The sequence below is a fragment of the Anoplopoma fimbria genome, chromosome 9 (assembly GCF_027596085.1).
Source record: "Anoplopoma fimbria isolate UVic2021 breed Golden Eagle Sablefish chromosome 9, Afim_UVic_2022, whole genome shotgun sequence".
NCBI classification, from domain to species: Eukaryota; Metazoa; Chordata; class Actinopteri; order Perciformes; family Anoplopomatidae; genus Anoplopoma; species Anoplopoma fimbria.
In genome coordinates, this window is record NC_072457.1 from 9,232,884 (window position 1) to 9,247,596 (window position 14,713).

The following is a 14,713-nucleotide window of genomic DNA, read 5'->3' on the forward strand; positions in this document are numbered from 1 at the left end:
GACACACTATATTATGAAAAATTGAAAGATTTTTTCAACATGCTATAGTATGACTTTTTACGAAATTCTATACTATGACTTTTCTTTACTTTTTTCGACAGACTATACTATGACCTTTTTTCGACAGACTATACCATGAAAAATTGAATGATTTTTTTCAACATGCTATAGTATGACTTTTTACGAAATACTATTCTGACTTTTCTTTACTTTTTTCGACATACTATACTATGATCTTTTTTCGACGGACTATACTATGAAAAAAGACTATATTATGAAAAATTTAATGATTTTTTTCAACATGCTATAGTATGACTTTTTCTTTACTTTTTTCGACATACTATACTCTGACTTTTTTTCGACATACTATACTATGATATTTTATTGATTTCTTTCAGCATGCTATAGTATCATTTTTTACGAAATACTACACTATGGCTTTTTTTAACTTTTTTCGACAGACTATACTATGACCTTTTTTCGACAGACTATATAATGAAAAATTGAATGATTTTTTTCAACATGCTATAGTATGACTTTTTACGAAATACTATACTATGACTTTTCTTTACTTTTTTCGACATACTATACTATGACTTTTTTCGACATACTATACTATGACCTTTTTTCGACATACTATACTATGACCTTTTTTCGACAGACTATACTATGAAAAATTGAATGATTTTTTTCAAGATGCTATAGTATGACTTTTTACGAAATACTATACTATGACTTTTCTTTACTTTTTTCGACATACTATACTATGACCTTTTTTCGACAGCATATACTATGACTTTCTTTCGACATACTATACTATGATATTTTATTGATTTCTTTCAGCATGCTATAGTATAACTTTTTACGAAATACTATACTATGGCTTTTTTAAACTTTTTTCGACATACTATACTATGATCTTTTTTCGACGGACTATACTATGAAAAAAGACTATATTATGAAAAATTGAATGATTTTTTTCAACATGCTATAGTATGACTTTTTCTTTACTTTTTTCGACATACTATACTCTGACTTTTTTTCGACATACTATACTATGATATTTTATTGATTTCTTTCAGCATGCTATAGTATCATTTTTTACGAAATACTACACTATGGCTTTTTTTAACTTTTTTCGACAGACTATACTATGACCTTTTTTCGACAGACTATATAATGAAAAATTGAATGATTTTTTTCAACATGCTATAGTATGACTTTTTACGAAATACTATACTATGACTTTTCTTTACTTTTTTCCACATACTATACTATGACTTTTTTCGACAGACTATACTATGAAATTTAATGATTTTTTTCAACATGCTATAGTATGACTTTTTTACGAAATACTATACTATGACTTTTTTTACTTTTTTCGACATACTATACTATGACTTTTTTTCGACATATGACATGCTATGACATGACTTTTTTTCGACATGACTATACTATGACTTTTTTTTGACTTTTTTTCGACATACTATACTATGACTTATTTTTTTTACTTTTTTCGACATACTATACTATGACTTTTTTTTTTTTTTCGACATACTATACTATGACTTTTTTCATATATGTACTATGCCTTTTTTTCGACATACTATAATATATGACTATTATGAATTTTTTCGACATACTATACTATGACTTTTTTTTTGTTTTTTCGACATACTATACTATGACTGTTTTTTCGACATACTATATACTATGACTTTTTTTTTCTTTTTTGACATACTATACTATGACTTTTTTTTTTTCGACATACTATACTATGACTTTTTTTTTGACATACTATACTATTTTTTCGACATACTATACTATGACTTTTTTTTCTTTTTTCGACATACTATAGTATGACTTTTTCTAGTACAATGACTTTTCTTTGACATACTGTACTACTTTTTCTAGTACAATTTTTCTTTGACATACTGTACTATGACTTATTACTTTTTTCAACCTGGAATAGTTAGATAAAGATATAGCTCAATGATAGTGAGCAGGTCTCCTTGACTAAAATTAATTTGATCTTAGTTCAAATCCCACTTGCATCAAAAATGTTTGTAAAAACTTTATTTTTCGACATACTATACTATGACTTTTTTTTTTCTTCTTTTTTGACATGTTATGACATGACTTTTTTTTTTTTCGACATACTATACTATGACTTTTTTTTGTTTTTTCGACATACTATACTATGACTATTTTTCGACATACTATACTATGACTATTTTTCGACATACTATACTATGACTTTTTTTCTTCCTTTTTGACATGCTATACATGACTATTTTTTTTTTTTCGACATACTATACTATGACTATTTTTTTTTACTTTTTTCGACATACTATACTATGACTTTTTTTTTTTTTTTACTATACTATGACACTTTTTTTCGACATACTATACTATGACTTTTTTTTTTTTTCGACATACTATACTATGACTTTTTTTTTTGACATACTATACTATGACTTTTTTTCGACATGACTATTTTTTTCTTTTTTGACATGCTATGACATGACTTTTTTCGACATACTATACTATGACTTTTTTTTTTTTTGACATACTATACTATGACTTTTTTTTGTTTTTTCGACATACTATACTATGACTATTTTTCGACATACTATACTATGACTATTTTTCGACATACTATACTATGACATACTATACTATGACTTTTTTCGACATTTTACTTGACTTTTTTTTTGACATACTATACTATGACTTTTTTTGACATACTATACTATGACTTTTTTTCGACATACTATACTATGACTTTTTTTTTTTTTTTGACATACTATGTATTTTTTACTATACTATGACTTTTTTTTTTTTTTCGACATACTATACTATGACTTTTTTTTTTTTTTTTCGACATACTATACTATATATATGATTTTTTTTTAGTACAATGACTTTTCTTTGACATACTGTACTATGACTTATTACTTTTTTCAACCTGGAATAGTTAGATAAAGATATAGCTCAATGATAGTGAGCAGGTCTCCTTGACTAAAATTAATTTGATCTTAGTTCAAATCCCACTTGCATCAAAAATGTTTGTAAAAACTTTATTTTTCGACATACTATACTATGACTTTTTTTTTTTTTTTGACATGTTATGACATGACTTTTTTTGACTATACTATGACTTTTTTCGACATACTATACTATGACTTTTTTTTTGACTTTTTTTTTTTCGACATACTATACTACATTATGACTTTTTTACTATACTATGACTATTTTTTCGACATACTATACTATGACTTTTTTCGACATACTATACTATGACTTTTTTCTTTTTTTTTGACTATACTATGACTTTTTGACAACTATACTATGACTTTTTTCGACATACTATACTATGACTTTTTTCACTTTTTTCGACATACTATACTATGACTTTTTTTTGTTTTTTTGACATACTATACTATGAAATTTTTTTGACATACTTTTTTTTTTTTTTTTTTCGACATACTATACTATGACTTTTTTCGACATACTTTACTATGACTTTTTTTTTCGACATACTATAATATGATTTTTTCGACATACTATAATATGATTTTTTCGACATAGTATGATATTAATTTTTTCGACATACTATACTATGACTTTTTTTTGTTTTTTCGACATACTATACTATGACTTTTTTTTGTTGTTTTGACATACTATACTATGACTTTTTTCTTCTTTTTTGACATACTATGACTATGACTTTTTTCGACATACTATACTATGACTTTTTTTGTTTTTTGACATACTATTTATGACATACTATACTATGACTTTTTTTTTTCGACATACTATACTATGACTTTTTTTCTTTTTTCGACATACTATAGTATGACTTTTTCTAGTACAATGACTTTTCTTTGACATACTGTACTATGACTTATTACTTTTTTCAACCTGGAATAGTTAGATAAAGATATAGCTCAATGATAGTGAGCAGGTCTCCTTGACTAAAATTAATTTGATCTTAGTTCAAATCCCACTTGCATCAAAAATGTTTGTAAAAACTTTATTTTTCGACATACTATACTATGACTTTTTTCTTCTTTTTTGACATGTTATGACATTACTTTTTTGACATGACTATGACTTTTTTTTTTTTTTTGACATACTATACTATGACTTTTTTTTGTTTTTTCGACATACTATACTATGACTATTTTTCGACATTTTTGACGACATACTATACTATGACTTTTTTCGACATACTATACTATGACTTTTTGACATGCTATGACATGACTTTTTTTCGACATACTATACTATGACTTTTTTTTGTTTTTTTGACATACTATACTATGACTTTTTTTTGTTTTTTTGACATACTATACTATGACTATTTTTCGACATACTATACTATGACTTTTTTCTTCTTTTTTGACATGCTATGTCATGACTTTTTTTTCGACATACTATACTATGACTTTTTTCACTTTTTTCGACATACTATACTATGACTTTTTTTTTTTTTTTTTTCGACATACTATAGTATGACTTTTTTTCGACATTTACTATGACTTTTTTCGACATACTATATTATGACTTTTTTTTGTTTTTTCGACATACTATACTATGACTTTTTTTTTTTTTTCGACATACTATACTATGACTTTTTTTACTATACAATACTATTTGACTTTGACATACTGTACTATGACTTACTATGACTTTTTTTTTTTTTTTTCAACCTGGACATACTATATAGTTAGATAAAGATATAGCTCAATGATAGTGAGCAGGTCTCCTTGACTAAAATTAATTTGATCTTAGTTCAAATCCCACTTGCATCAAAAATGTTTGTAAAAACTTTATTTTTCGACATACTATACTATGACTTTTTTCTTCTTTTTTGACATGTTATGACATGACTTTTTTTCGACATACTATACTATGACTTTTTTTTGTTTTTTCGACATACTATACTATGACTATTTTTCGACATACTATACTATGACTATTTTTCGACATACTATACTATGACTTTTTTTTCATGACTTTTTTTGACATACTATACTATGACTTTTTTTCGACATACTATACTATGACTTTTTTTTTTTTCGACATACTATACTATGACTTTTTTTTTGTTTTTTTTTGACATACTATACTATGACTATTTTTCGACATACTATACTATGACTTTTTTCGACATACTATACTATTTTTTTTTCTTTTTTGACATACTATGACTTTTTTTACTTTTTTCGACATACTATACTATGACTTTTTGACATACTTTTTTTGTTTTTTCGACATACTATACTATGACTTTTTTTTTTTTTCGACATACTATACTATGACTTTTTTTTACTTTTTTCGACATACTATACTATGACGACATACTATACTATGACTTTTTTTACATTTTTGACATACTATACTATGACTTTTTTTTTTTTTTTTTATGTACTGTTTTTTTTTCGACATACTATAATATGATTTTTTTTTTTTTCGACATACTATTTTATGACACTTTTTTCGACATACTATACTATGACTTTTTTTGTTTTTTCGACATACTATACTATGACTTTTTTTTTTTTTCGACATACTATACTATGACTTTTTTTTACTTGACTATTTTTCGACATACTATACTATACTTTTTTGACATACTATACTATGACTTTTTTTTTTCTTTTTTCGACATACTATAGTATGACTTTTTCTAGTACAATGACTTTTCTTTGACATACTGTACTATGACTTATTACTTTTTTCAACCTGGAATAGTTAGATAAAGATATAGCTCAATGATAGTGAGCAGGTCTCCTTGACTAAAATTAATTTGATCTTAGTTCAAATCCCACTTGCATCAAAAATGTTTGTAAAAACTTTATTTTTCGACATACTATACTATGACTTTTTCTTCTTTTTTGACATGTTATGACATGACTTTTTTTTTTTTTTCGACATACTATACTATGACTTTTTTTGTTTTTTCGACATACTATACTATGACTATTTTTCGACATACTATACTATGACTATTTTTCGACATACTATACTATGACTTTTTTTTGTTTTTTCGACATACTATACTATGACTTTTTTCGACATACTACTATGACTTTTTTTTGACTTTTTTCGACATACTATACTATGACTTTTTTTTACTTACTATGACTTTTTTTCGACATACTATACTATGACTTTTTTTGTTTTTTTGACATACTATACTATGACTATTTTTCGACATACTATACTATGACTTTTTTTCTTTTTTGACATACTATACTATGACTTTTTTTTTTTTTCGACATACTATACTATGACTTTTTTTTTTTTCGACATACTATACTATGATTTTTTTTTGTATTTTTTCAACATACTATACTATGACTTTTTTCGACATACTATACTATGACTATTTTTCGACATACTATACTATGACTTTTTTCTTCTTTTTTGACATGCTATGACATGACTTTTTTTCGACATACTATACTATGACTTTTTTCGAACTTTTTTGACATACTATACTATGACTTTTTTCGACATACTATACTATGACTTTTTTTTTGACTTTTTTTTTTTGACATACTTTATGACATACTATACTATGACTTTTTTTTACTTTTTTTTTTCATACATACTATACTATGACTTTTTTTTGACATACTATACTATTTTTGACATACTATACTATGATTTTTTTTTTTGACACATAGTATAATATGACTTTTTTTTTTTTCGACATACTATACTATGACTTTTTTTTTATTTTTTCGACATACTATACTATGACTTTTTTTCGACATACTATACTATGACTTTTTTTCGACATACTATACTATGACTTTTTTTGACATACTATTTTTTTTTTATGACATTTATACTATGACTTTTTTTTTACTTTTTTCGACATACTATAGTATGACTTTTTTTTTTCTTTTCGACATACTATACTATGACTTTTTTTGAGACATACTGTACTATGACTTATTACTATTTTCAACCTGGAATAGTTAAATAAAGATATAGCTCAATGATAGTGAGCAGGTCTCCTTGACTAAAATTAATTTGATCTTAGTTCAAATCCCACTTGCATCAAAAATGTTTGTAAAAACTTTATTTTTCGACATACTATACTATGACTTTTTTCTTCTTTTTTTTTGACATGACTTTTTTTCGACATACTATACTATGATGACTATGACTTTTTTTTTACTATGACATACTATACTATGACTTTTTTTTTGACTTTTTTTTTTTTGACGACATACTATACTATGACTATTTTTCGACATACTATACTATGACTATTTTTCGACATACTATACTATGACTTTTTTCTTCTTTTTTGACATGTTTATGACATGACTTTTATTTTATTTTTTCGACATACTATACTATGACTTTTTATGACTTTCTATACCATGACTTGACTTCGACCTACAATACAATGAGTTTTTTCAACACTCTTTTAGCTATGACTTTTTTCTTCATAATATTTAATGATTTTTTATCATCTTTCACGACATGCTATTATGTTACAACCCGGGTAAAAAATAAATTCAATAAATAAGCACATTTATTTAATAGATACTATTAAATAATAACATTAACTAAACAAAACAGCAGCTACGTCAGCCGAGGAAAAGCAGGGGTGGGGAGAGAGCTTAGCTCCCCGTTCAGGTGCTGAGTCTTTATGGCTGGGACTCCACAATGCTCAGGTGTGGTTCATCAACAGCAAGCAACAACCTGAAAGACAGAGAAGCCAGGAAACAGGACACAGACCCCTAGTGGAAGGCAGCGGTCGTCACAATACTATGACTTTTTAATGACTTTTTTTGCTGATTTTTTTTAGACATGTTGTACTATGAATTTTGTATGCCTTTTTTTTCAAAAACATATACAATGACTTATTTTGAGATACTTTATTACTTTTTAATGACTTTTTCGACATATTGTATACTATGACATTTTTTTCCACCAGATATACTATGATTAAAAATAATAAAAAAAATCATAATCCAATACAATGAGTTTTAATGACTTTTTCCAACGGACTATACGACTAACGATTCTTTTCATATTTTTTTTCAAAAAAACTATACTAAAACTTTTGTGACATACTATAATATTACTTTTTTATGATTTTTTTCTGACTTATATCGTCATACTATACTTTGTTTTTTTCATGATTTTTGTCATTGTTCAATACTAGGATTTCTTTGGACATTTTTCATGCTGACTTTTTTCAACATGCTACACTATGACCTATTTCTCAGAAAGCTCTTTCCTGATGTAGGCGTAGAATCTGGGTCCCATAAAATGGCTTGGTTGCATTGCCATCTTTATGTGTTCTGGGCTTTGAAAAGTTAAATTGAGAGTAATTGGGGCATAATCTGATATGTAAATAGAGCAAATACTAAAATCTAAAACTTATGCTTGTAAGGTACATTGAACGAGGAAGTAGACTAAAGGAGGAATACCTGAGTAAGAAACAGCAAAGATGGAAGAAGAGAAAAGGGATGAGAAGCAAAAAGCAGTGTTTGGAATGAAAGGAAATAAAAGGGAGTAGGAGAAAGATGAGGAAATGTAAACAAAAAGAGTCCAGAGTGTAAAATAAAGAGCTCAAAATGCCTTGAAATTCCCCCAAATAGGCCATTGGCTTACAGGAGCCAGTTCACAGTATACAGTGTATAGCAGGGGAAAGGGAAGGAAAGAAAATGATTAGAGATGAAAGCTTTGAAAAAAAAAATCATGAGATAATAAAAGTTTGGAACAAAATTAAAAAACGTTGGCAACGAGAGCTAGAATTAAAAAACACAAGAATCACAGAGATAAAACAAACAGAGCAGATGCTGTAGGGAAGTAAACAAAAAAAATGAGATGATGCTTTGGAAATGAGAAGGTAGATACATTTGCTAACCAATCATTATAACAATGGTCAATTGACATACAAGTACAGTCAAATTAAGCAGAGATTAAAATGATCACAAATGATGATATGCCTATATTCTCGTTGCCAATCTACTGCAATACCCTTCCAGTTCAGTAGGTGGCGGTAATGCGCCTCTAAGCTGGTCTGCCAATCATCAATAAACACTGGATAAGATAAAATAAGATAATCCTTTATTAGTCCCGCAGCGGGGAAATTTACAGGATTACAGCAGCATAGAGGATAGTGCAAACAAGACACAAAGTAAAAAACAAACAAGATCAAAATAAGTATTATAAATAAGCAAATGAGCAATAAAAAAACAAAACAGCAAAAAACAGTAAAGAATCCACAGTAACTGAAATATTATATATACAGACAGAAACTATTATAACTATTGTATTGCACAGTGTATTAGTATTGCAGAGGCTTTTTAGTGTCATGTGATCTACTCTACTGGGAGCAGAGTTGATTGTGCAACCTGACAGCAGCAGGAAGGAAGGACCTGCGGTACGTCTCCTTCACACACCGGGGGTGAAGCAGCCGGTGGCTGAAGGAGCTGCACAGAGCTGCCAGGGTGTCCTGCATGGGGTGGGAGGTGTTGTTCATCAGGGATGATAGCTTAGCCATCATCCTCCTGTCTCCCACCACCTCCACCGTATCCAGTGGACACCCCAGCACACTGCTGGCCTTCTTGACAAGTTTGTTTAATCTCTTCCTGTCAGCTGTCGAGATGCTGCTGCTCCAGCAGACCACTGCATAAAAGATGGCTGATGCCACCACAGAGTCAAAGAAGGTCTTCAGGAGTGCTCCATGCACTCCAAAAGAACTCAGTCTCCTCAGCAAATACAGTCTGCTCTGACCCTTTTTATAAAGTGCATTTGTGTGATTTGTCCAGTCCAGTTTATTGTTCAAGTTCAACACCCAGATACTTATAAGATTTCACAATCTCAATGTCCTTTCCCTGGATGTTCACTGGTTCCGGAGGAGAGTGTTTACCCCAGCGGAAGTCCACCACCAGCTCTCCTGAGTGCTGTGGTGAAGGGGCCGGAGGAGGGGGAGGAGGAGGGGCAATCCACAGGGGGTGCAGAAGATGGGGGTTGCAGCAGCAGGGAGGTCTGGGTGGCTGATCAAATCTGTTGAAGAATAGGTTCAGATCATTCACCCACTTTTGGTCCCCCACAGGCTGTTGGTTGGGCCCCTTGTGGCCAGACATGGCTTTGAGGCCCTTCCAGACCCCACTGGTGTTGTTCTGCTGCAGCTGATCCCCCGTCTTTTTCTTGTTTCCTGACCTAAAAACCCTCTTCTTCTCCTTGAGGAGGGTCTTTATATAAGGAGTTATCCATGGTTTGCAGTTGGAAAAACACCGTACAGTCCTGGTGGGTACCTGAATAAGTGCAAAATGATAAGGAACATTCCGGCTCACCACATTTCAAACGTAATGTCTTTCCCGGATACAAACCATGGTGAAATTTCAAATGCTGACATAGCAATGCAAAACTTTTGTGGTGTCCCTTACAAATAAAACAAATGAGCATTTTTAAATCAAACGACGTGTGTCACTTCAAATGTCAGCGTGCAGGAACCTTGCTCTGAGCTCTTTGACTCTGGGACATTCCTTGGCACTTCCCACGTCTATGTTGAACACCGTGGTTTGGATCAACGTGTAGAAGCTGTTGAGGGATTCATGGTAGTTAACACTGAAGATGAAGTGTGCTTTGAAGAGTTCATCGAAGGCGGCCAGGGATGTCTGGGCCTTGCAAGGGATGGCCTTGTGGTCAACGATGACATAGAACCGTTGAATGTTGTTCTTCTGTTCACCAACGCACAGCAGGAAGGGCTGTCCTGGTTCCAAACGTGCAAGGAAGGTCTCAACACTGGTTCCAATCTGCAAAAACGTAGAGATATAGAGCACTATGAGCATTCAAATAAAAGTGGTGTCAGTGTTATAACAATTGCATTAAAAAATAATAATAATAATGCCTACCCTCAGATATCTCACAACATGATTGACAGCTTGATATGAGCTAATTTTAGCATTCTTCTTGTGGCCTTTTGAGGTTGGGGAAGTAGGTGAACCAACAGCAGAATGCTTGACAGGTCACTGTCCCAACCTTGGGGCAAAGTAGATGAAAATATAACATTGTCATAATCATTTACAACTGAAAATACACTTAAATCATGATTATGCAACAGATTTGATTTAAAGGTCTCAGAAGCTTTTACGTAAACAAAATATTTTAAAGAGGAAACACTCACCCAACTCATTTGAATTTTGTTGTGCAGACAAGAGGTCTTCAACATGCTCATTAGAATTCTGGTTCTTGCAGTCTGCCAAGATCCTTGGTTGGAAGAAAGTGGGCCATTTTGCCAAAAATCGCCCAGAAGCCTCCTCTCCAAACATCATGGTGAAGTCTTGATCAATCTACAGAAGAAACACTTTGAGCCCTTGCAACCCCTCCCAGACATAAGACCATCCACTAGAGAACTTCCAATATTTGAAAGCTTGTGCAACTGAACCTGTATGTCTACAGTAATTGTTTACAAATAAGTTATTCAAAATTAGGCATGTCTTTCTTACCAAGCCAGGAGTATCGAGGAAACGCGGGAACACATCCAGGACTGTTGAGGAGCCTTGCTGGTCTCGAACCAGTGCTTGCCGGTACTGAAATGTTGCCTTCATCTTCTCTTTGACAACTGATCCATCAGCTGAATGCTTCATTAAGGATATTGCCTCACAGCATTCCTCACCAATCAGTTGCTTGCAAGTCAGGAGAAAATCCCTCTTGCTCTTTGGACCATCTTGATAGGTAGCGCTGGTGGAGCATCTCCGGGACTGAACAGCAGTGCTGCGCTGCACTGTCTTTATCCTCCAGGCCAAGTAGCCAGATCCACTCTCTGCGTCATAGTAGTGCTCCTAAAAAATGAAAAAAAATAAGCTAAACTGAGAACACAGAGGCCACAGCACTACAGGGCAATTGTACAACAAACACACATATACATTCCATAAATTCTAATATAGGCCACACATTTATAAACTTAACTTACATATCCATTTTTTGAGTATGGATCTCTGAGACAGGGAAACAGAGTGATGATGCCAAGAGCATATTTTGTTCGCACATAGGTTGGCGGGATCCTCCTTTAAAAAATAGAAAATATTATTTTTCCAAGCTTTAAAAGTATGCCTTATTGCTTTAGGAGAACAGTAATCAATTGCTTTTAGCAATTTAGCAACTGTTTTCAAAATGGACATTAATAACAGTATTTGTGAAAACATGATTGGCACCAAAGGGAACATTCAGTCCTTACCCATGAACTTCCATCATGTCAGCCACCAGTAGGTTTACCATCTGTCGTCGTGTACCATCCATCAATGTCTTGCTTTTGTCATACTCGTGCAAGATTTTTTCTCCCCCTGGCTTGGACTGTAGAACATCTCTGACCATCTAAAAGATATAGAAGAATCACAAAAGGAAGTCATCATGTTAGGCTTTCCTGCAACAAAATCATAGATCATCTGCAGAATATATTTGTGTTTGAGGATTAATAACACGTTTGATTCATTACAAAAATGTAGGTCTGTGTACCTCTCTGGCTGATTCACGATCACTGTGGCTTCTTTTTGCTCCACTGTCTCTCTCAGGAATTATTGTTGCATCTGATGAAACTGACACCGCTGAGGTTGAAGCATCTGACACAGATGAGGTGTCTGACATGTGTGACTCAAATGAAGTGTACGATAGATCTTGAAGCACAACTGTAAGACAGATAAATGAAATTCATACTGTATATGAATATACATAAGCAGTCAAATAAAATAATTACTGTTCAGGAGCTCAAGGCCCCCTTACAACCTATTTTGGGTAATCTTCACTGAGAAGAGAATATACACATACTTTCAGCCCTCCAAAAGGTGTTACAGGATTGCCTCCCAACTACAAAAGGTCTTAATAAACCTTGTTAGCATTACAGTACTTCTGGTGGTGGATCCACAAGTCTTACCTGTAGACTGTTCTGTGGACACCATGATTGTAAGGTTCCCTGCTTGTAAAAGCTCATCAAACACGTCTGCATCCACCTCTGTCCCTGATTCATCTGTCAAGTGCAGCTCAGTCTGTAGTGGTAGACCTAACTTTTCTAAGACTGAGAGAGAATATTAATCAAAGAAAAATTAAGAAAAACACTTTTACATAGAACAAAAAACAGACACATACAGATAAATATTTCCCCCATTTAAAAAAGGGACAAAGTATTTTAAATAATACTAACCAGATATATAATGGTGAAGGGGGACCAAAAGTAATAAAAAATAAACAAAATAATAATTTGCAAGTAATCTTAGCCACTAAAGTTTCCCAGGTGCCACAATTGCTTGTGTGACACAATTAAAATTGACCAACATGGTAAGTGAAACTTAATTAGTTATGATCAGCATACTCAAACAATCAGGGCTATGTAAAAAAGGTAATCCAAACCTTTCTGAAGAAATGTATTGAAGTCGTCATAGCCTTCTTCAGTCTCAGCCACTTTAACATACTTCTGACTTTCACCATATCTCACCTTGACCAACATGATGTCCTATGAAGAGGAACAGAACATATTTATAAAACTTTATAACAGGTCTGGTGCTAGAGAAAATTATCATTATGGCACTTAGTGTGATTTACATTTTAGCATTACAGTCTTTCAGTTAATTCAACTTTTGAAAATGAGTGCTGCCATCCCACAAACTAGCAATGTGTATTATTTCCATACAGTAAAATTAGCGCCTTAAAATACACATTTACTTACCTAAATACAGCAAGCAGCTATGAACACCCAGCTAACAACAGAAGTGCAGCTACAATAGACAAGTCTGATACAAGGACCTGTAACTAACTGACTATAGCAGTGTACAAGCACCTGCGGCTAACGATAGCAGCCAACAAACCAACATGTGCTGCTAAGGATACAAGCACTTACAGAAAACTCTATGTAGTGAAATCAACACTGTAGAGTTGATTTGAGAATCTGACATTTGACTCCCTCTTTCAACACCAACTCGATTTGAGGAATAACTACCTTGTAGTTGAATTACACCTAATGAGAGTTGAAATGACTCAATATTTAAACTCCCTCTGCTCCCAGCAGACCACATGACAATAATAACATGACAATAAAAACCTGTGCAATACATTACACATTACACTGTGCAATAATAGTTAAAAAAGTTAAAAATAGTTAAAATAGTTGTTGTTTCTTTCTCTGTCTGTAAATATAATATTTCAGTTATTGTTGTTTTTTCTACTGTTCTTTTTTTTATTGCTTATTTATAATACTTGTTTTATTTTATTTTTATTTTATTTTTTTTATCTTGTCTTCTTCTACTATGTCTCTTGTGTGCACTTTACTCTACGCTGCTGTAAGCCTGCAAAATTCCCCGCTGCGGGACTAATAAAGGATTATCTTATCTTATCTTATCTAACACTGAAAATATAACACTTTTGATTTTGCTGTGTACCCCCTAACCAGCGCAAAGCATTTTTGGTTGAAAAAAAGATATAACACACAGCGCTCTGCCATCAGTGTCTGATTTATTAAACTGTCAACACTGAAGATTGCATTGTTGCATTGAATTCAGTTTATGAACTTACACTTATATTTTATTGGATATTTATTAAATAACTATTTTTAAAGGATTTTTGAATGGATGCTAATTTAAATATATCTTTTTTTAAATCTCACGTACCCCCTGGAGTACCTTCACGTACCCCCATTTGAGAACCACTGTTCTAGAGTATGGAGGTGGAGATAAAG